The sequence below is a fragment of the Arachis hypogaea genome, chromosome 18, assembly GCF_003086295.3.
Source record: "Arachis hypogaea cultivar Tifrunner chromosome 18, arahy.Tifrunner.gnm2.J5K5, whole genome shotgun sequence".
NCBI lineage: Eukaryota > Viridiplantae > Streptophyta > Magnoliopsida > Fabales > Fabaceae > Arachis > Arachis hypogaea.
Window position 1 is genome coordinate 53,342,022 of NC_092053.1, and position 24,331 is coordinate 53,366,352.

General features: G+C 39.6%; 1 non-coding gene across 1 annotated transcript; it reads left to right on the top strand.

The window, feature by feature from the left end:
- The first annotated feature begins 14,076 nt into the window (after positions 1–14,076).
- Positions 14,077–14,184, top strand: LOC112773491 (small nucleolar RNA R71). The gene has a single exon (XR_003188038.1). It is a non-coding gene; the product is annotated as a small nucleolar RNA R71 (small nucleolar RNA).
- Positions 14,185–24,331: the final 10,147 nt, after the last annotated feature.

The following is a 24,331-nucleotide window of genomic DNA, read 5'->3' on the forward strand; positions in this document are numbered from 1 at the left end:
GTGTATGAATAAAGCATAGCTTGAATATTGATTTATAACATGTTGCCATGCCATTGTGATTACCAACTTGAGTTTTGTGAATTCAAAAGCAGTAAAGCATCATGATCATAAACAAACGAGGAACTAAAGAAGAGTTTAGCATGTGCATACAAGTATTGGAAAGCTAGTATGATTAATTGTTGCTCAATTGCATTGGATTTTATTTAATTGAAGTTTTCATCTATAACATTTTGTGAAATCTTTTAAAAACATGAAAACCTTGAAGAAGCAAATGCAAAATAAAGCAAGAAAAGAAAAAGGGAAAGAATGAGAAAGCTGAAGGCTCTGAGTACCAATGGCAATTCATTTGTTAAGTACTTGTGGTGTTTATGTATCAAGCCAAATGCTTGAAAACAAAACACTTAGAAGTCAAGGTTAGGCTCAAAGTGCAAAAGCACTCCCTCAAAGCTCAAGGCTCTGAGCATCAACGATTAGAGAGTCAAGAAAAGAAAAGAAAAAAAATGAGCTTAATGAAGTCCTCTAATCAAATGCTTGTGGTGCTTATGTATCAAGTGGTAATACTTGAAAACAAAGCATTTAGAAGTCGTAGCTTTGTTATCAACTCATGGGGCAAAGCACCCAAAAGGAGAAGCTAAATAAGAAAATCAAAAGCTTGTTTCAAGGAAGAATTATAAGAGAAAGATTTCATAAATTGAGCTAGATGGAAGCATCAATCATTTACATTTCTTTTGTGATTGTAGCATGCTTAGAAAACTAGCTTACCATGAACATTGAGTTGCTATTCTTCTTACCTTGGATTGTCAATCTCTATTGCATGATTCTTTTCTTGCTTGGGGACAAGCAAGGTTTAAGTTTGGTGTTGTGATGACATGTCACCATGTCATGTTTTTCTATGCTTTTTCATTTGTTTTCAAAAGGTTTTATGCACTTTCTTAAGCCATAAGCAAGCCAATTGGGTAGATTTTCATGATTCCTTTGATTTAATCAACCATGTATGAATTAATGCAATTTCATGAGGTTTTATGCTATAATTGTCACATATTATGAAAGAATGAATATCTCATGATTTTGAGCATAGCTTTGATGTGTTTGGTTGATTAATGATAGGTGAAGAAAGCTTGGAGAAAGGTTGAAGCAAGAAGGATTGGCTAGGAGGAAGAGAGGACAATGGAACAAGTGAAAATGAACCAGGAAGCAAAAAGTTGGACCAAAAGTTAGCCTCAAACTTTTGCACAAACTTTTAGGTGAAAAGTTAGCCCCAACGTTAGCCCCTAACTTTTGGACTAACGTTGGCACATGAAAGTTACTCCCTGGGCACCAAAAGTTTGCGCCAACGTTAGCCCCTAACTTTGTGGCTAACGTTGGCATGAGAAAAACACCCCCTGGCCACCAAAAGTTTGCGCCAACGTTAGCCCATAACTTTGTGGCTAACGTTGGCATGAGAAAAACACACCCTGGAAGAGAAAAAGTTTGCGCCAACGTTAGCCTCTAACTTTTTGGCTAACGTTGGCGCCACAAGGCATACAAGGGGTATACTTCCAACAAGAATAACTTGAGCTACAGAGCTCCAAATGAGGTGATTCAAAAAGCAATGGAAAGTAGGAATCAAGAGCTTTCCAGGCATATATGGCACTGCATGATGGACACTAAAATTGAGGGAGAAAACTGCCCCAAAATGTGCATAAAGGAATATGGTGGCAACTTGCAGTGAGGCCAACTGACCTCTGCACCTTCGACGGAGTATAACTCGAGCTGTGGAACTCCAAATGATGCGCTTCCAACGGCATTGGAAAGTAGACATTCAGGGCTTTCCAACAACGTATAATAGTATGGGGTGAACAATGTGTTTGAGTCTCCAAAATCTGGCGTTTTCGCCCACGTTGGAGGCAAACGTCGCCTCAAACGCTGCACACCAAAGCCAGCGACCTTGTCCTCTTCAAAGGGGCATAACTTGAGTTGTAGATGTCCAATTGAGGTGATTCAAATTGGGTTAGAAAGCTGACATTCAGAGCTTTCCAACCATATATAATAGTTTATTGTTGGCATGAAATTGGCAACGTTGACAAGAGGACAAAGTAGCACCCCACACATGCACACACGGGGGCCAACGTTGGAGCAAAAGTTTGACCCCTAACTTTTGCCCCAACGTTGGTATCAGCAAGGAAGGGTGCTGATGTGAAAAGTTGGAGCAAAAGTTAGACCCTAACTTTTACTCCAACTTTTACTCAAGCTTTCATGATTCCAACCCGGTTCAATTCGGTTCTTCTCCAAACTCCAAGAGCAATCAACCAAGGCCTCTATCAACCCAATTCCATCAAGAGCAAGGGCCCAATTGTCATCACTCAAAGGCACAAGAGATAGATAAAATAGGAATTTCATTTAATTGTAATTTGTTTTGAATTTCATTTTCATTTTGTAAAAATGCCTATATAAGGCATCATTCTCATTTTAGAAAGTAAGCCCGAATAGAGAGAATAGGGGGCGAGCTCCACTAGGGAGCATTAGGAATACAGAACTCTCTCTCTTAGTTTTCATTTTTGTTTTGAATCTTGGGTTGAGAATTGAAGAAATTCTGTTTCAATCTCACCTTGAGAATTCTCTCTGTTTACTTGTCTACATAATTTCAGTGAATTGTGATTTGAATCAAAACTCTCTTTACTGCTTTCTTCTCTATTTTCTTCTGCAATTATTCTCTGTTGGATCAAGGAAGGAATTGAGATCTAGACTTGGTCTCTAGTCTCATCCAACCCCTGAGATCTTCAACCTCTCATTTAGATTTTGCAATTGAGCCAAGTTGCTCTCTGTTTTGATTTTAAAGTGATTTTCCAAATCTGTTGAACCTGCTGCATCTTTCATTTCTCTGTTTGATTTTTATTTACACTTCCGTGTTTGATTTCATGAATCCCAGTACCTAATTTCCTTTATTCTTCTTGCAATTTAACTTTCCAATTGTTCTAAGCTTTGAGTTACTGCTTTCATTTAATTTCCCTGCACCCAGTCCCCTTTACTTTCATGCAATTTATATTTCTTGCAATTTAAGTTTCAGCTATTTTACTTTCTTGCTCTTTAAGTTACTTGCAATTTTACTTTCTGCACTTTATAATTCCTGCAAGTTTACATTCTGTTGGCTTCAATTGTCACTCAAATCATTTAATGTTAGCTTGACTAAACTAATCACCCACTAAAGTTTCTTGATCCATCAATCCCTGTGGGATCGACCTCACTCACGTGAGTTTTATTACTTGATGCGAACCGGTGCATTTGCCGGTTAGATTTGGGTGTTTTGGAGAAATTCGTTTCTCCGCTAAAATATCCCATCACCTTCTCCCTGCCAAACAGTCGCACCGCTGTGCCCACCACCGCCAGCTGCCATGCTTACCACCGGACGCTACCATCACCACCACCCAGCCACCTTTCTGCCTACTCTCATTATTCAGCCTTCCAGGTTCTGCAACACGCAATCCCTTTTATCCGTTCGCAGTTATTCTTATTTTTTCCATTTTATGTTCATGTTTAGGCTAGTTAGATATGCATGTTGTAGTGGATTTTAGGTTGTTAGGTAGCCTAGGCTATTGTTAGTGGATTTAGGTCTGTTTACTTGCGCTGTTCATGTTTTTGTTTTATCAAATCTACAATTCTGCTGTTATTGTGACCTTGTTCATATGCTGCGATTTCCTGCATTTGCTGCTTGTTACTCTGAATTTTCATGTTTATATTAATTATAGGTAACTGCAGCAAGTTTTTTTAATTCATATGAACTGCCTTGTTGTTGTTTATTTTCTGGGATAATCCAATTTTAGCTGGAATGCTGCCCAAATTTTTTGTAAAATGTTGTCATTCATGTTTTGGTTTGGCAATTTGAACTCAGTTGTCCTCCGCTTTAACCAAACCATTTCATGAATGCCATGGTAGACTTTCTTATCCTCTTTGATTTCCCGGTTTCTAAACTACATTTGTGATATTCTGATTCCAATTTTTACTTTCTTTATTCCAATTTGAATCAACATCACCCTGTTTTCCTTGTTCGGTTATGAGTTATTTCTAGTCATAATTGTGAATCCTTGTTTCGTGGAATATTTTCTTTATGCCACTTACTTTAACCCACATTTTACTGCCTCACTAATTTTAATTTACAAACTCCTCTTTCAAATTCTAACCATACTAACTTTTTAAAATCTCTTTTCTGACTTTTTTCACCCTCCTCTAACTTTCTAACCATGGCATATTGACAATTTTTCTATTTAACATGAATTCTGTTACATTTTGGATTGTAAATTCTTCCTTTCAAACTTTTAAATTACTATACAATCCTTAATGCACATTTACTTCACTCATTTACCTCATTCTAATTCTCCCTTGCCACTTTGTGTTTTCTTTGACTATATGCCTAATTGCTTTCCTATTTTTATATATCCTGGTTTTCCATCTTTCAGGATGTCTGCCTCACAGAGGAAAGGCAAAGGCAAGGCTACTAGCAAGTGCAAAAGAGGAGATTCCTCCCAGTCCATCATTGATCTAATGCATGATTCCTCATGGCGGGAGAAGAACTTTATACAGCAGGAAAAAGCTGACCAGCTGCTCCCTGCAAATGATTCAATAAAATTTGCAAACCGATACTGTGAGATGAAGTATCCGGCATTTGCAAACTCCAGGAACCTATACCTGGAGAGAACTCTGAAGATTCCAAAAGCACTCCATCAGTACACCACTGAGAAAATCAAGCAAAGGGGCTGGTTATTTCTGGAGAGAGCACTGACAGAGGTCAATGCATCTTGAGTCAGGGAATTCTACTGCAATTACTACATCACTACCCTAGATGCAGTGAACCTGAGAGGAAAGCAGATTCTGGTCACTGAGGAGGCCATAGAGGACATTCTCCGGCTCCCAGCCAAGTCCGATCAGCCTGATGGTTATCAAAAGGCTGAGGAGGACATGAGCCTGATGCGGTTTGATTGGGATGCTGTGAAGGCACGGATAGCTCTTGACCCGACTGTTCCTTGGGAGATGGGTCAGGACACCACCATGCCTAGAGGGATCAAGAGGGCGTACTTAAATGATGAGGCTCGGTTATGGCACCAGATCTTGAGCAACTATGTGATGCCGAGTACTCATGAGACGGAGATCCCGGCTGCTATGATCACCCTCCTATGTTGTGTGATGGAGGGTAAGGACCTTTATCTGCCACACTTTATCCGGCATTATATGGCCAGGGTCCACGTCCGAGGCACCCTCCCTTTTCCTTATCTGGTTACACAGCTAGGCCGTCGAGCTAACGTGCCATGGGAGGATGCCGACGAGAGACCACCAGTGGCGGACTGCAGGAAGATCATTCCTCACAGCAGGAACTTCCTAGCTTTGGGCTACAAACCACCACCCTTCACTGCTACTGATGAGACAGCCCCACCGTCTGCTGGACCCTCTTCATCTACAGCTGCCCCTGCTGCCCCTGCTGCCACCACTGCACCTCCACCTGCCTCTGAGCCCGTATACCGCCTCGTGCACCGCCTATTCCGACAGCTTGATCAGATGGAGCGCCGTAACCGGCGCCGGTATGAGAGATTAGAGTGTCACAGCTAGCGACACTATTCGCATCTAAAGCTGATGATCCGACAGGGTGGTGACATCCCCTCCGAGCCCGACACACCATCAGAGCCATCAGAGGAGGAGGAGGATGAGCACGAGGAGGAGACTCAATCCCAGGCGGAGACCCATCAGCAGGCAGGCACAGAGCAGGCTACACCACATCAGGAGGTCCCACATCAGATTGAGGCTGCAGATCCAGAGATCCCGATCCAGTTAGCCCCTCCTCTACAGCAGCCAAATCCTCAGCCCACCACCACCACAGAGCCTCCAGCTACCATCCCTACCAGTGATGACACCCTTCACACCCGGCTTGACTGAGCATCAGGGACGATGCTTCATTTTAAGTGTGGGGAGGTCACCATCTCTGGCATTTTATTTTGGTGAACCACTACATCTCTTTTTTCTTTTATTTTGGATATTTTTCTGTATTTTTCTTTTTACTGTTATTTTCTGAGTACTTATACATTGCTACTTTTATGTATTTTTACTCTATTTCAGCATTTTGCATTTTTAGTTTGTATTTTAGCTATTTAGTTTATTTTAGTTATTTAGTTTAGTTTGCAATTCTGACTTATTAGTGGATTAATTAGTATAGTTTACCCTTTTTAGCATAAGATAGCATAGTTTAAATTGAAAAACATAAAAAGGTAGTAAGCTAGAAAATTGAACATAACAGATTTAAATCCATAAACCTTGTATATATAGCATTACATCATATAGTTAAGTTGACAACATTTCATCAAGGAGGAACATTAAAACTTTAAAGGCTACCCTAAATAATTTTTTTATGAGAATAATGGGAATTTTTAACTAAACCTGCATAACATATATGAATGATATATGATGCTTGAGTTAGAGAACACACAGCCTGTGAGTCTTGAGCTTAATTGTATGGTTATATTCAAACCATAATTTCATTCCTGTGTGTTTCGCTTCTTTTTATTCTGATGTCCTTTACTTTGCTTTAATCTATATGTCCAATTATAGAACATAGAATATAGATACATACCAAAAAAATGATTGAGGCCATCATTTGATTTTAGCTCACTTACCCCAAAATAACCTACCTTTCACATCACCCTTGTAAGTCCCCTTGAGCCTTTAAAATCCCTTTTATTCTATTTAGCCACACTACTAGCCTTAAGCGGAAAAAAAAAATAAAATCCCAAGTTGAATCCCTGGTTAGCTTAAGATAGAAAATTATGAATAGATTAAAATGTGGGAAACCTATTGGGAACATGGATGATAGAAACAAAAGGTAGAAAAAGTTGAAAGAAATAAAATAACTCAGAAACTTTGGGAAGCATGCTCATGAGAAATCAAAGTTAAGTCACCATGTGCATAAGAAAAAAAAGAAAAGAAAAGAAAAAAAAGAAGTTATTTTTCGGCAATTAATAAAAGGGATACAAAATTCCCCAATGCAAAATAAATGCACATGGGATAAAAATAAAAAAATTGAAGCATGAGCATGTAACAACAAGTGGAAAAATATGGGAAAATAGGTAAAGAAGTTATGTTTTACTAAATATGTATGTTAGGTGAGATCTTAGTCTAATTAAGGATTCACTTATTAGCTCACTTAGCCTTATACATATATCCTTACCTTTACCTTAGCCCCATTACAACCTTAAGTAAAGACCTCATAATTTTTGGTATGACTATACTCTATAATTGTTGATTGGTTAGATGAAGAACAAAGTTATAGAAAGTAAGAATAAAAAGAAAAGTAGAGTGAATAAACCCAATAAACACTGAGTGACTAGAGGGTAAACACAAAATCCAGTGAGGGTTCAATAGCTCATCAACATATATCTATGCTTAAATTACTAATTGTTTTGCAAGTTTGTACAATATTTTTCTTTCCCATATCATTTGCAGAAGTGCTTTATTATTTAAGGGTTGGCTATATATATATATGCATATGACTCCTTGAGAATGTGAATTAAATTAACTATATGTAAGCTTTATATATGAGTGGATAAATTAGAATTTCATGACTCATTTAGGTAGATGCATTTAGAATAGGTTGCATTGCATAACATTCCACCACTTTAACCTTACCTTATTCTTTACCTTGGATTCAGCATGAGGACATGCTATTGTTTAAGTGTGGGGAGGTTGATAAACCCATATTTCATGAGTTATTTTGTGCTTAGTTTGAGTGATTTATTCAATCCTTCACCCACTTATTCATATTAATTGCATGGTTTTACTTTCCCTTCCTTATTATGTGATGTATGTGAAAAACATGTTTTCTAAGCTTTAAAATTAATTATTTTAATTACCTTTATTTCCATTCGATGCCGTGATTAGTGTGTTGAGTAGTTTCAGATTTTCTAAGGCAGAATGACTAAAAGGATGGAAAAGAAAACGTACAAAAATGGAAAGAAAGTGCGAAACGGAGTTCTTGAAGGAACTGGCATCCACGCGATCACATGACTGACGCGATCGCATGCCAGAAGCAAAGAAGCAGCGATGCGGCCGCATGACTGACGCGACCGCGTGCCTTAAGCAGAACGTATATGACGCGGACGCGTGACTGACGCAACCGCGTGGCAAGGAAATGCTCCGAATGACGCGACTGCGTGACCCACACGGACGCGTGACAGAGGCCACATACCAGAATTCACAGAATATGCCCCCAGCGATTTCTGAAGCCCTTTTGGCCCAGATCCAAGTACAGAACACACAGATTAGAGGCTATAAAGTGTAGGAATGCATCCATTCAAAGGGAGCTCGCCAATTTTCACTTTCTATGATCTAGATTTAGTTTGAGAGAGGTTCTCTCCTCTCTCTCTTAGGATTAGGATTTAGGACTTCTCTTAGTTTTTAAGAGTAACTCTCGATCCAGGTTTAGTATTTACTTTAATTTATGTTTCTATGCTACTTTCACTTTAATGCTTTTATTCGTATCTATAAATATTGCCAATTTGGCATATGAACCCTTTCCATGTTATGATTTGAATTAATGATTATTTGAGGTATTTCAGTTAGTGATTGCTTTCTCTTTAATTTGTGTTACCATTGCTTTCCATCTAAGGACATTTTTATTCCAGCAATCTTACTTTTTTCCCTTTTGGTCTTGGTTAAGAAATCAGTAACTCAACATTATCAAACTCAAACATAACTGATAATCGCTATCTTGCTAATTGAACTGAACTTCAATAATCCCAGTTTGGGCATTTAACTCCAGCTTTTATGCCAGTTCTGGCGTTTTGACGCTAGAATTCTTAAGCTGAATTGGAACGCCGATTTGGGCCATCAAATCTTGGGCAAAGTATGGACTATTATATATTACTGGAAAGCCCAGGATGTCTACTTTCCAACGCAATTAAGAGCAAGCCAATTGGGCTTCTATGGCTCCAGAGAATCCACTTCGAGTGCAGGGAGGTCAGAATCCAACAGCATCTGCAGTCCTTTTTCAGCCTCTGAATAAAATTTTTGCTTAGGTCCCTTAATTTCAGCCAGAAAATACCTGAAATCATAGAAAAACACACAAACTTATAGTAAAGTCCAGAAAAGTGATTTTTAAATAAAAACTAATAAAATATAATAAAAAGTGACTAAAATATACTAAAAACATACTAAAAATAATGCCAAAAAGCGTATAAATTATCCGCTCATCACAACGCCAAACTTAAATTGTTGCTTGTCCCCAAGCAACTGAAAATCATATAGGATAAAAAGAATAGAAAGTACAATGAATTCCAAAAACATCTATGAAGATCAGTATTAATTAAATGAGCGGGGCTTTTAGCTTTTTGCTTCTGAACAGTTTTGGCATCTCACTTTATCCCTTGAAGTTCAGAATGATTGGCATCTATAGGAACTCAGAATCTAGATAGTGTTATTGATTCTCCTAGTTAAGTATGTTGATTCTTTAACACAGCTACTTTATGAGTCTTGGCCGTGACCCAAAGGATTTTGTTTTCCAGTATTACCACCGGATACATAAATGCCACAGACACATAACTGGGTGAACCTTTTCAGATTGTGACTCAGCTTTGCTAGAGTCCCCAATTAGAGGTGTCCAGAGCTCTTAAGCTCACTCTTTTTGCTTTTGGACCACGACTTTAACCGCTCAGTCTTAAGTTTTCACTTGACACCTTCACGCCACAAGCACATGGTTAGCGATAGCTTGGTTTAGTCGCTTAGGCCAGGATTTTATTCCTGTGGGCCCTCCTATCCACTGATGCTCAAAGCCTTGGGTCCTTTTTATTTTACCCTTGCCTTTTGGTTTAAAGGGTTACTGGCTTTTTCTGCTTGCTTTTCTTTCTTTTTGTCTCTTTTTTTTTCTCTTTTTTTCGCCTCTTTTTTTTCGCATATATATATTTTTTTCTGCAAGCTTTTCACTGCGTTTTCTTGCTTCAAGAATCAATTTTGTGATTTTTCAGATTATCAAATAACATTTCTCCTTTTCCCATCATTCTTTCAAGAGCCAACAATTTTAACATTCATGAATCAACAATATCAAAAATATGCACTGTTCAAGCATTCATTCAGAAAAATAATAGCATTGCCACCACATCAAAATAACTAAACTGTTTTAAAATTTGAAATTCATGCACTTCTTTTTCTTTTTCAATTAAAAACATTTTTCATTTAAGGAAGGTAATGGATTCATTTTCATAGCTTTAAGGCATAGACACTCAGACACTAGTGATCATAAAGACACAAACATAAATAAACATAAAGCATAAAAATTCGAAAAACAAAAAATAAAGAACAAGGAGATTAAAGAACGGATCCACCTTAGTGATGGCGGCTTGTTCTTCCTCTTGAAGATCTTATGGAGTGCTTGAGCTCCTCAATGTCTCTTCCTTGCCTTTGTTGCTCCTCTCTCATGGTTCTTTGGTCTTCTCTAATTTCATGGAGGAGGATGGAATGCTCTTGGTGCTCCACCCTTAGTTGTCCCATGTTGGAACTTAATTCTCCTAGAGAGGTGTTGATTTGCTCCCAATAGTTTTGTGGAGGAAAATGCATCCCTTGAGGCATCTCAGGGATTTCATGATGAGGAGTTTCCTCATGCTCTTGTCCATGAGTGGGATCTCTTGTTTGCTCCATCATTTTCTTAGTGATGGGCTTGTCCTCATCAATGAGGATGTCTTCTTCTATGTCAATTCCAGCTGAATTGCAGAGGTGACAAATGAGATTAGGGAAGGCTAACCTTGCCACAGTAGAGGACTTGTCCGCCACCTTGTAGAGTTCTTGGGATATAACCTCATGAACTTCTACTTCCTCTCTAATCATGATGCTATGAATCATGATAGCCCGGTCTATAGTTACTTCAGATCGGTTGCTAGTAGGAATGATTGAGCGTTGGATGAACTCAACCATCCCCTAGCCACAGGCTTGAGGTCATACCTTCTTAGTTGAACCGGCTTCCCTCTTGAATCTCTCTTCCATTGAGCGCCCTCTTCACAGATGTCCATGAGGACTTGGTCCAACCTTTGATCAAAGTTGACCCTTCTAGTGTAGGGGTGTGCATCTCCTTGCATCATGGGCAAGTTGAATGCCAACCTTACATTCTCCGGACTAAAATCTAAGCATTTCCCCCGAACCATTGTAAGCCAATTCTTTGGGTCCGGGTACACACTTTGATCATGGTTCTTGGTGATCCATGCATTGGCATAGAACTCTTGAACCATTAAGATTCCAACTTGTTGAATGGGGTTGGTGAGAACTTTCCAACCTCTTCTTCGAATCTCATGTCGGATCTCCGGATATTCACCTTTTTTGAGTTTGAAAGGGACCTCGGGGATCACCTTCTTCTTGGCCACAACTTCATAGAAGTGGTCTTGATGCACCCTTGAGAGGAATCTCTCCATCACCCATGACTCGGACGTGGAAGCTTTTGCCTTCTCTTTTCTCTTTCTAGAGGTTTCTTTGGCCTTTGGTGCCATAAATGGTTATGGAAAAACAAAAAGCTTTAGCTTTTACCACAACAAACTTAGAAGGTTTGCTCGTCCTCGAGCAAAAGAAGAAAGAAGAGAGTAGAAGAAGAAGAAATAGAGGAGATGCAGGGGGCTTTGTGTTTTGGCCAAGGGGGAGAAGTAGTGTGTGTGTATTGTGTGAAAATGAAGGAGTGAAGATGGGTTTATATAGGAGTAGAGAGGGGGGTATGGTTCGGCCATTATGGGTGGGTTTAGGTGGGAAAGTGGTTTGAATTTGAATGGTGAGTTAGGTGGGGTTTTATGAAGGATGGATGTGAGTGGTGAAGAGAATGGTGGGATTTGATAGGTGAGGGGTTTTTGGGGAAGAGGTATTGAGGTGATTGGTGAATGGGTGAAGAAGAGAGAGAGAGGTGGGGGTAGGTGGGGATCCTGTGGGGTCCACAGATCCTGAGGTGTCAAGGATATCTCATCCCTGCACCAAGTGGCATGCAAAACGCCCCTTGCTGCCAATCCTTGCGTTAAACGCCAGGCTGCTGCCCATTTCTGGCATTTAACACCAGCTTCTTACCCATTCCTGGCGTTAAACGCTAGTTTGGTGCCCATTTCTGGCGTTAAACGCCCAGAATGGTGCCAGGCTGGGTGTTTAACGCCCATTCTGCTACCCTTACTGGCGTTTAAACGCCAGTAAGTTTCTCCTTCAGGGTGTTCTGTTTTTAATTCTATTTTTCCTTCTGTTTTTGCTTTTTTAATTGTTTTTGTAACTTCACATGATCATCAACCTACAGAAAACATGAAATAACAAAAGAAAATAGAAATTTAACAAAGAACAGTAAAGATTGGGTTGCCTCCCAACAAGCGTTTCTTTAATGTCAATAGCTTGACAGTGGGCTCTCATGGAGCCTCACAGATGTTCAGAGTAATGTCGGAACCTCCCAACACTAAACTTAGAGTTTGAATGTGGAGGTTCAACACCAAACTTAAAGTTTGGTTGTGGCCTCCCAACACCAAACTTAGAGTTTGACTGTGGAGGCTCTGTTTGACTATGTATTGAGAGAAGCTCTTCGTGCTTCCTCTCCATGGTTACAGAGGGATATCCTTGAGCTTTAAACACAAGGGAGTCTTCATTCACTTGAATGATCAATTCTCCTCTGTCAACATCAATCACAGCTTTTGCTGTGGCTAGGAAGGGTCTACCAAGGATGATGGATTCATCCGTATACTTCCCAGTCTCTAGGATTATGAAATCAGCAGGGATGTAATGGTCTTCAACCTTTACCAAGACATCCTCTACAAGTCCATAAGCCTGTTTCTTTGAATTATCTGCCATCTCTAGTGAGATTCTAGTAGCTTGTACCTCAATGATCCCTAGCTTCTCCATTACAGAGAGAGGCATAAGGTTTATACTTGACCCCAGGTCACACAGAGCCTTCTCAAAGGTCATGGTGCCTATGGTACAAGGGATTAAGAATTTCCCAGGGTCTTGTCTCTTCAGAGGTAATTTCTGCCTAGTCAAGTCATCCAGTTCTTCAATGAGCAATGGAGGTTCATCCTCCCAAGTCTCATTACCAAACAACCTGGCATTTAGCTTCATGATTGCTCCAAGGTACTTAGCAACTTGCTCTTCCGTAACATCTTCATCCTCTTCAGAGGAAGAATACTCATCAGAGCTCATGAATGGCAGAAGTAAATTCAATGGAATCTCTATGGTCTCTGTGTGAGCCTCAGATTCCCATGGTTCCTCATCAGGGAACTCCATGGAGGCCAGTGGACGTCCATTAAGGTTTTCCTCAGTGGAGATCACTGCCTCTTCCTCCTCTCCAGATTCGGCCATGTGAGACGTGTTTATGGCCTTGCACTCTCTCTTTGGATTCTCTTCTGTATTGCCTGGGAGAGTACTAGAAGGGAGTTCAGTAATTTTCTTACTCAGCTGACCCACTTGTGCCTCCAAATTTCTAATGGAGGACCTTGTTTCAGTCATGAAACTTTGAGAGGTTTCGATTAGATCAGAAACAATGGTTGCTAAGTCAGAGTGGCTTTGCTTAGAATTCTTTGTCTGTTGCTGAGAAGATGATGGAAAAGGCTTGCTATTGCTAAACCTGTTTCTTCCACCATTATTGTTGTTGAAACCTTGTTGAGGTCTCTGTTGATCCTTCCATGAGAGATTTGGATGATTTCTCCATGAAGGATTGTAGGTGTTTCCATAGGGTTCTCCCATGTAATTCACCTCTTCTATTGCTGGGTTCTCAGGATCATAAGCTTCTTCTTCAGAGGAAGCTTCCTTAGTACTGCCTGTTGCTGCTTGCATTCCAGACAGACTCTGAGAAATTATATTGACTTGTTGGGTCAATATTTTATTCTGAGTCAGTATGGCATTCAGAGTATCAATCTCAAGAAATCCTTTCTTCTGATTTGTCCCATTATTCACAGGGTTCCTTTCAGAAGTGTACATGAATTGGTTATTTGCAACCATCTCAATGAGTTCCTGAGCTTTTGTAGGCGTCTTCTTTAGATGAAGAGATCCTCCAACAGAGCTGTCCAATGACATCTTGGACAGTTCAGACAGACCATCATAGAATATTTCTATGATACTCCATTCTGAAAGCATGTCAGAAGGGCACCTTCTGATCAATTGCTTGTATCTTTCCCAAGCTTCATAGAGGGATTCACCTTCCTTCTGTCTGAAGATTTGGACTTCCACTCTAAGCTTACTCAATTTTTGAGGTGGAAAGAACATTGCCAAGAAGGCATTGACTAGCTTTTCCCAAGAGTTCAGGCTTTCTTTAGGTTGTGAGTCCAACCATGTCCTAGCTCTGTCTCTTACAGCAAAAGGAAAAAGCATAAGTTTATAGACCTCGGGATCAACCCTATTGGTCTTGACAGTGTCACAGATTTGCAAGAATTCAGCTAAGAACTGATGAGGATCTTCCAATGGAAGTCCATGAAACTTGCAATTCTGTTGCATCAGAGAAACTAATTGAGGCTTAAGCTCAAAGTTGTTTGCTCCAATGGCAGGGATTGAGATGCTTCTCCCATAGAAGTCGGGAGTAGGTGCAGTAAAGTCACCCAGCACCTTCCTTGCATTATTAGCATTGTTGTTTTCGGCTGCCATGGCTTCTTCCTCCTTGAAGAGCTCTGTTAGGCCCTCTAGAGAGAGTTGTGCTTTAGCTTCTCTTAGCTTTCTCTTCAAGGTCCTTTCAGGTTTAGGATCAGCTTGAACAAGTATGCCTTTATCTTTGCTCCTGCTCATATGAAAGAGAAGAGAACAAGAAAGTAGGGAATCCTCTATGTCACAGTATAGAGATTCCTTGAGGTGTCAGAGGAAAAGAAGAATAGAAGGAGGTGGTAAAGAGAGGAGAATTCAAACTTATCAAGAGGGATATAGTTTGAATTGCACCTTGAGGAGGAGTGTTAGTCCCTTAAATAGAAGGATGTGAGAAGAGGGGAAGAATTTTTGAAAATTAATTAAAAGATTTTAAAATAATTAAAAGAAATTTTTGAAAATTTGATTGATGATTTTCGAAAACTAAGATTGGGAAAGAAATAAAGTGATTTTTGAAAAAGATTTTGAAATTAGAAATTAAAAAGATATGATTGAAAATTAATTTTGAAAAAGATGTGATTGAAAAGATATGATTGAGAAGATATGATTGAAGATCAAATTAAAAAGAGAAAGTTAAAATTAAAGTTGATTACTTGACTAACAAGAAATTAGAAGATATGATTCTAGAATTAAAACTTTTGATTCTTTCTTAATAGGCAAGTAACAACTAGAAAATTTTGAATTAAATTATTAATTGTAGCAAGGATTTTCGAAAATAGTAATAAATAAAAAAATTGAAAAGAAATTGATTTTGAAAAGATATGATTTGAAAAAGATTTAATTTTGAAAAATTATGAAAATTTGAAAAAGATTTGAATTAAAAACAAAATCTTCCCTCTTGTGTCATCCTGGCATTAAACACCCAGAATGGCATCCATTCTACTGTTTAACGCCCAAAATCCTACCTTTTTGGGCGTTAAACGCCCAGCCAGGTACCCTGGCTGGCGTTTAAACGCCAGTTTTCCTTTTTCACTGGGCATTTTGAACGCCCAGCTTTTTCTATTTAATTCCTCTGCCGAATGTTCTAAATCTTCAATTCTCTATATTATTAACTTGAAAAGACACAATTTTGAAAATATTTTTGAATTTTTAATGATGAGAAACAATAAAAATGCAACTAAGATCAAATAAACAATGCATGCAAGACACCAAACTTAAGAATTGACACTAAGACACATAAAATATTTTTTATTTTTATGATTTTAAAATTTTTTTTTTGTGATTTTTTGAAAATTATATAGAAAAGAGAATAAAGAGATTCAAAACTTTTTAATAAGAATTCCAGGAATCATGCAATGTTAGTCTAAAGCTTCAGTCTAAAAATATTAGACATAGCTGGCCAAGCTTCAGCAGGACATTACATTCAGCAGCTAAATTGATGAGAATCAATCAGCTTTTGTGATGATAAGAACATCACCTTGAAACTCTAGAATTCATTCTTAAAAATTCTGAAAAATAAAAAGAAAAGTACCTAATCTAAGCAACAAGATGAACCGTCAGTTGTCCAAACTCGAACAATCCCCGGCAACAGCGCCAAAAACTTGGTGCACGAAATTGTGATCATCAACAATGGCACCAAAGGAATTGGAGCTCTTAAACGTGAATCACACTTTGTCACAATTCCGCACAACTAACCAGCAAGTGCACTGGGTCGTCCTAGTAATACCTTACGTGAGTAAGGGTCGATCCCACGGAGATTGTCAGCTTGAAGCAAGCTATGGTCACCTTGTAAATATCAGTCAGGCGGATTCAGATGGTGATGGAGAATTGATAATTAAAAGATAAATAAAATATAAACTAAAGATAGAGATACTTATATAATTCTTTGGTTGGAATTTCAGATAAGCGTATGAAGATGCTTTATTCCTCCTAAACCTCTGCTTTCCTATTGCCTTCTTCCAATCATTCATACTCCTTTCCATGGCAAGCTTTATGTTGGGCATCACTGTTGTCAATGGCTACTTCCCGTCCTCTCAGTGAAAACATAATCACTGTTGTCACTGTCGGTTCTTGATCATGTTGGAATAGGATCCATTGATCCTTTTGCATCTGTCACACGCCCAACAATCGCGAGTTTGAAGCTTGTCACAATCATCTCTTCCCAAATCCTACTCAGAATACCACAGACAAGGTTTAGACATTCCGGATCTTAGGAATGGCTGCCAATAATTCTAGCCTATACCACGAAGGTTCCAATCTTAGATTAGAAACCCAAGAGATACACATTCATGATTGTTTGCATGTAGAAAGGAAGTGGTTGTCAGTCACGCGTTCATAGGTGAGAATGGTGATGAGTGTCACATAATCATCACATTCATCATGTTCTTGGGTGCGAATGAATATCTTGGAGAAGAAATAGACTTGAGTTGAATAGAAAAACAATAGTACTTTGCATTAATTCATGAAGAACAGCAGAGCTCCACACCTTAATCTATGGTGTGTAGAAACTCCATCGTTGAAAATACAAAAGTGATAATGGAGGTCATTGGCTTCGGCCCCAGAGAGGGAACCAGAAGAACCAAGATCGATCCGAAGATCAAAATACAATAGCAAATGGTCCTATTTATAGAAAACTAATAGCCTAGGGTTACACAAATAAGTAATTAATGCAGAAATCTTCTTCCGGGCCAACTTGGTGTGTGCTTGGGCTGAGCATTGAAGCTTTCATGTGTAGAGACTTTTCTTGGAGTTAAACGCCAGCTTTTGTGCCAGTTTGGGCGTTTAACTCCAGCTTTTATGCCAGTTCTGGCGTTTTGACGCCAGAATTCTTAAGCTGACTTGGAACGCCGGTTTGGGCCATCAAATCTTGAGCAAAGTATGGAGTATTATATATTGCTGGAAAGCCCAGGATGTCTACTTTCAAACGCAATTAAGAGCGCACCAATTGGGCTTTTGTAGCTCCAGAAAATCCACTTCGAGTGCAGGGAGGTCAGAATCCAACAGCATCTGCAGTCCTTTTTCAGCCTCTGAATCAGATTTTTGCTCAGGTCCCTCAATTTCAGCCAGAAAATACCTAAAATCACAAAAAAATACACAAACTCATAGTAAAGTCCAGAAAAGTGATTTTTAAATAAAAACTAATAAAAATATAATAAAAAGTGACTAAAATATACTAAAAACATACTAAAAACAATGCCAAAAAGCGTATAAATTATCCGCTCATCAATGATTTTAGCGTATATGATGATTCATTTAGCCTTTGCCTGGATAGTTTATCTCGAGTATTAGACAGGTGTGTTTGTCAAACCTCGTATTAAATTTTGAAAAATGTTACTTTATTGTGAAACAAGGAATTGTACTAGGATATATTGTGTCTAATACTGGCATTTCTGTAGATCCAGCAAAGGTGGATGTTATTTCTAGTTTACCTTACCCCTCCTCCGTGAGGGAAGTCCATTCATTCCTTGGCCACGCAGGTTTTTATAGGAGATTTATTAAGGACTTCAGTAAGGTAGCATTGCCTTTATCCAGATTACTGCAGAAGGAAATTGAGTTCGAGTTCAGCGAGGATTGTATGCAAGCGTTTGATAAGATGAAAATTGCCTTGACTCAAGCCCCAATAGTGAGAGGACCAGACTAGAGCCAGCCATTTGAAATTATGTGTGATGCTTCCAATTATGCAGTAGGAGCGGCGCTTGCTCAACGCGAAGGTAAGGACCCTTTTGTAATCGCTTATGCATCTAAAACTTTAGATGCTGCTCAATCTAACTATACTACTACTGAAAAAGAGCTTCTTGCTATTGTTTTTGCTCTGGATAAATTTCAAGCCTATTTACTTGGTACTAAGGTAGTAGTGTACTCAGATCATGCAGCTCTAAAATATTTACTAGCTAAAATGGAGTCCAAACTAAGGCTAATACGTTGGATACTACTGCTATAAGAATTTGATTTAGAAATTAAAGATAGGAGTGGTAACCAGAATTTAGTGGCAGACCACTTGAGTCGCCTTGAGCACATTAAGGATGACTCCACTTCTATAAATGATAATTTCCCATTTGATAGTTTACATGCAGTATCTGAAGTAGTTCCTTGGTATGCACCTGTAACTAATTATCTAGTTAGCCACACTTTCCCTCCAAATTTTACTAAGCATCAAAGAGACAAGCTAAAAAGCGAGTCCAAATATTATATATGGGATGATCCATATTTATGGAGATGTAGTGCTAACCAGGTAATTAGACGGTGTGTGCCTCAATCAGAATTCCATTCCATTTTAGAGGCCTGCCATTCATCTGAGGGTGGAGGACATTTTGGCCCTCAAAGAACAGCTAGAAAAATCCTAGACTGTGGATTCTGATGGCCTACTCTTTTTAAAGATGCTGCTGAATTTTGTAAATCTTATTCCCCATGCCAAAGGTTTGGTAATATATCCAAGAGGGATGAAATGCCTCAATAGATTATGCTTTTCTGTGAAATTTTTGATGTTTGGGGCATTGACTTCATGGGTCCATTTTCACATTCTAATGGTTACTTTTATATACTATTCGCTGTAGATTATGTTTCTAAATGGGTGGAAGCAATTCCTACCCGTACTGATGATGCTAACACTGTTATTTTCTTTGTTAGAAACCATATTATTTGTTGCTTTGGATCACCACGAGCAATCGTGAGCGATCAAGGCACCCACTTCTGTATTAGGAGACTAACAGGATTACTGAAGAAGCATGGTATAATTCACAAAGTAGCAACAGCTTACCATCCCCAAATCAATGGGCAAGCAGAAGTCTCTAACAAAGAGATTAAACGTATTCTGGAAAAGATAGTAAAACCTCATAGGAAGGACTGGAGTTCTAGGCTACAAGACGCACTCTGGGCATATAGAAGAGCATACAAGACACCCATTGGGATGAGCCCGTTCCGCCTGGTATACAGAAAAGCTTGCCACCTTCCAGTAGAGGTGGAACACAAGGCTTTCTGGGCTGTGAGGGAGTGCAACATGAATTTTGAGGAAGCTGGTGCTGAAAGAAATCTGCAACTAGTAGAGCTGGAGAACCTTCACCTAGAAGCATATGAAAACTTTAGGAGATACAAAGAAAAGATGAAGGCTATCCATGACAAGCATATAAAAAGGAAAGAATGCAGACCAGGGGAGCTAGTTCTTCTATATAAATCCAGGCTGAGGCTTATGCCAGGTAAACTGAGATCAAGATGGGAAGGTCCCTACAGGGTAGAAAAGGCAGAACCATACAGAGTTTTCCACCTACGTCATTAGTGCACGAAATCGTGACTGTTCATTCCTTGGTAATGGCGCCAAAAACTTAATACGCACGTTCATAATCTTAGTTGGTTTTCATAACTTCGCACAACTAACCAGCAAGTGCACTGGGTCGTCCAAGTAATAAACCTTACGTGAGTAAAGGTCGATCCCACGGAGATTGTCGGTATGAAGCAAGCTATGGTCATCTTGCAAATCTCAGTCAGGCGGATTCAAATGGTTATGGGATTTTGATAATTAAAACATAATTAAAATATAAAATAGGATAGAGATACTTATGTGATTCATTGGTAGGAATTTCAGATAAGCGTATGGAGATGCTTTGTTCCTTCTAAATCTCTGCTTTCCTATTGCCTTCATTCAATCCTTCTTACTCCTTTCCATGGCAAGCTGTATGTTGGGCATCACCGTTCTCAATGGCTACATCTCGTCCTCTCAGTGAAAATGGTCCAAATGTGCTGTCACCGCACGGCTAATCATCTGTCGGTTCTCGATCATGTTGGAATAGGATCCAGTGATCCTTTTGCATCTGTCACTACACCCAACACTCGCGAGTTTGAAGCTCGTCACAGCCATCCCTTCCCAGATCCTACTCGAAATACCACAGACAAGGTTTAGACTTTCCGGATCTCAAGAATGGCCATCAATAATTCTAGCCTATACCACGAAGACTCCGATCGTAAATCAGAAGGCTAAGAGATATGCATTCAAGCTTGTTTTCATGTAGAACGGAAGTGTTTGTCAAGCACGCGTTCATAAGTGAGAATGGTGATGAGCGTCACATAATCATCACATTCATCATGTTCTTGTGTGCGAATGAATATCTTAGAGAAGAAATAGGCTTGAGTTGAAGAGAAAAACAATAGTACTTTGCATTGATTCGTGAGGAACAGCAGAGCTCCACACCTTAATCTATGGTGTGTAGAAACTCTACCGTTGAAAATACATAAGAACAAGGTCCAGGCATGGCCGAATGGCCAGCCCCTAAACGTGATCTTAAAACACCAAATTTTTCAAAAGATTATCCAGCGATATAAAATAAATCACTAAAAGTAGTTTTTATACTAGACTAGTAACTAGGGTTACAGAAAATAAGTAAATGATGCAGAAATCCACTTCTGGGCCCACTTGGTGTGTGCTTGGGCTGAGTATTGAGCTTTCATGTATAGAGACTTCTTTTGGAGTTAAACGCCAGATTTGCAACTTGTTTCTGGCGTTTAACGCCAGAATAGGGCAGAAAATTGGTGTTTGAATGCCAGTTTGCGTCGTCAAAACTCGTGAAAAGTATGGACTATTATATATTGCTAGAAAGCCCTGGATGTCTACTTTCCAACGCAATTAAGAGCGTGCCATTTGAGTTTCTGTAGCTCCGGAAAATCTACATAGAGTGCAGGGAGGTTAGAATCCGACAGCATCTGCAGTCCTTCTTCAGCCTCTGAATCAGATTTTTGCTCAAGTCCCTCAATTTCAGTCAGAAAATACCTGAAATCACAGAAAAACACACAAACTCATAGTAAAGTCCAGAATTGTGATTTTTATTTAAAAACTAATAAAATATATTAAAAACTAACTAAATCATACTAAAAACTCTGTAAAAACAATGCCGAAAAGCGTATAAATTATCCGCTCATCAGTCATCCTTCTAGCTCCAAATTTCTAAAGGTCAATGGACATCGCCTGAATCTTTATCATGGTGAAAAGATGATGGATCACAAGGAACTAGAGGTCTTCCTCTTGGAAGACCCACCAACAGAGGCAGAATGTGCCTAAAGAGCGTCCAACTTAAGGACGTAAAAGCAAAGTGCTAGGTGGGAGACAACCCACCATGGTATGATCGTTCCGTTTTAGTCTTAGCTTTATTTTCACTTTATTTTATTTTTCCGATGTTAATGACTCTTCTCATCATCCCTGCATATAGCTGCATATAGTTTACATTAGCATTCTGCATATTCAAAAAAAAAATGCACGCGACACGGCAGCGTCGCTGACGCGTTCGCATCACAAGTGCATTAGGAAGAAAAGAAAACTGAACAGAAAGTCACACAAAAGCGTGGCTGGAGGCATGCCTTAGGCACAAACAGGCCCACGCGACCGCGTTACCGACGCGACCGCGTGATTTGGAAAATAAGCCTCCCACGCGTCCGCGTCACCCACGTGAACGCGTGCCCATAAAAATCGACGTAAAAGAGGTATATGGCAGAGAGTTATGATGGAGTGGGGCTGGAATTATGCTAGAAGCACCAGCCCTATCACGCGATCGCGTCACCCACGCATTCGCGTCGTTTTCAAAATATGGCCATTCACGCGATCGCGTCACCCACGCGATCACGTCACCTTAAATTTTGGCAAAATAGGTTTCAAATAGAGAGTTGCACGAACACGAGGGTGCTCTCGCGCCAATAGCACAAATCAACTCACGCGACCGCGAGCCCCACGCATTCGCATCACTTGAAAACACCGCACCCCACGCGACCGCGTCACTCACGCGTCCGCGTCATATGCGGCGCACAGCTTATCCAGCTCAGCCAAAATATCTTATCTTTTCTTCCGCAAATCCTAATTTTTATTATTCCTCCTTACTTCCTTCTTCTCTCTTCTTCCTTCTCTATTCTTTCTCAATTTTTTCTTCTCCCCTTTTTCTCTTTCACATCCATTATCAAGGTTCTTTTCTTCTTCCTTCTTTACTTTTTCATTCTTATTCTTTTTCTTTTATTCATGTTTTCTTATTTATTTTTCTTTTTACTTTCATTATCCATATTTTCTTTTTCCTTTTTTTTATTCCTTTAATTGGTGTTGGAAATTTATTTGGGTCATTATTTATTTCTATATTTTGCTTGTGGATTATTATGGAATTGTTTGACAATTAATATTACCTTTTAAAGGGTTACTTGCATGTTCTATTTTATATTTTCAAAAACATATTTACCATGCATGCTATGTATTTGTGAAAAAACCCGTATGGCATTATGCACTACTTTTATGTTATCCTACTACTTTAATGCCTGTTTTTCACAAAATCCCTTTTATATTTTATTGATTAAAATATAATTGTCCATACAAACAGATTGTTAGTTTGAATGATGTGGTAATCTAACTTGGACATTGAATGCTTCATCTATGCTACTCATGCCTTTGCCGGCATGCCAATAAACATCTTGCATTTAATTGCCATCACATGCACTTACTATATTACCTTTGATGAACTTTTCACATGTAGTCTAGACCATGTGTTAACGACATACTTATTTATCATGCATGGATTACCACCCATATTGTTCGCTCCCTTGCTCGAACCCTTGGCTTTACATATTACTTTCTTTTTTCCTTTTTCAGGATGGCCACCAAGAAAGGCAAAGAGAAAGCTACTTCCAAACCACCAGCAAGGAGAGGAACAAAAAGAGCATTAGTGGCAGAGCCATCTTCCACAGCGGTGAAACCCTCAACAAAACGAATCAAGAGGATCATTAAGGTAGATAGAAAAGAAAAAACTTTCCCAGCAAAGGACATTGCGCGGTTTCCCAACTGCTATTGTGAGCAGATGGTCCCCATCCTGGCAGCAAGAAACTATAACAATGAGCACCTTCTCATCCTCCCAACCCACATTGCTGACTTTGTTGAGCCCCCATCGAATGAAGACAATGGGGATTCCTACGGAGATAGCAATGACAGGTTAATCTCTCATGGGTAGTAGAATTCTACTCCAACTTTCACATGCTAACCATGCAGTCTGTCTATGTTCGTCAGAAGCAAGTCCCCATAACTGAAGAGGCCATTCAACAAGCTTTAGATCTTCCCCCTGCTCCAGAAGGATTGGACGCATTCCAAGAAGCCTCACTCAAGCGCCAGATATACCAATTTGACTGGGACGCCGTTCTCAGAGTTATAGCACAACTTGACAACAGATGGATCTACGGATACCATCGTTCTCGACCTAAGGGCATATCGGCTTTAGCACTTACCTTGGAGGCTCGAGTATGGGCACAGATTATGTCTCATTTCGTCTTTCTGAGCACTCAAGAGTCCTCCTTCACTGTAGACATGGTAGTCTTACTCTGGTGTATCCTTATAGACCAGCCTCTAAACTTACCAAGACACATTCAGGATGCTATGGGACACGTACAAATTGCGGGCAACTTACCTTTTCCTGCCTTGGTTTCAAATCTCGTCTCAGCAGTCGGAGTCTCCTACAGGGCTGAGGACACCAAAGCCATGCTTACATGGGATGATCATCACGTCCTTAACGGGAAATATATCAGACCTCCAACAGCCACTATCAACCGGAGCACAGAACCAGCAGAGGACATCCCCTCTTCTTCCATACCACAAGCACCTACAACAAACCAACTGCTCCATCAAATACTTGAAAGGTTGGATCGGCAGGAACACAAAGCAAAGTTAAGAGAGCGCCGTAACCAGTGCCGATTCACATACCTTAAGCTACTTCTGGGATACTACAAACCTGACAAAGACCCAGACACCCCAGACTCCACTTCATTTACCAGTACAGGGAGCCATGACGGTCCCGATGGTGGAGATACT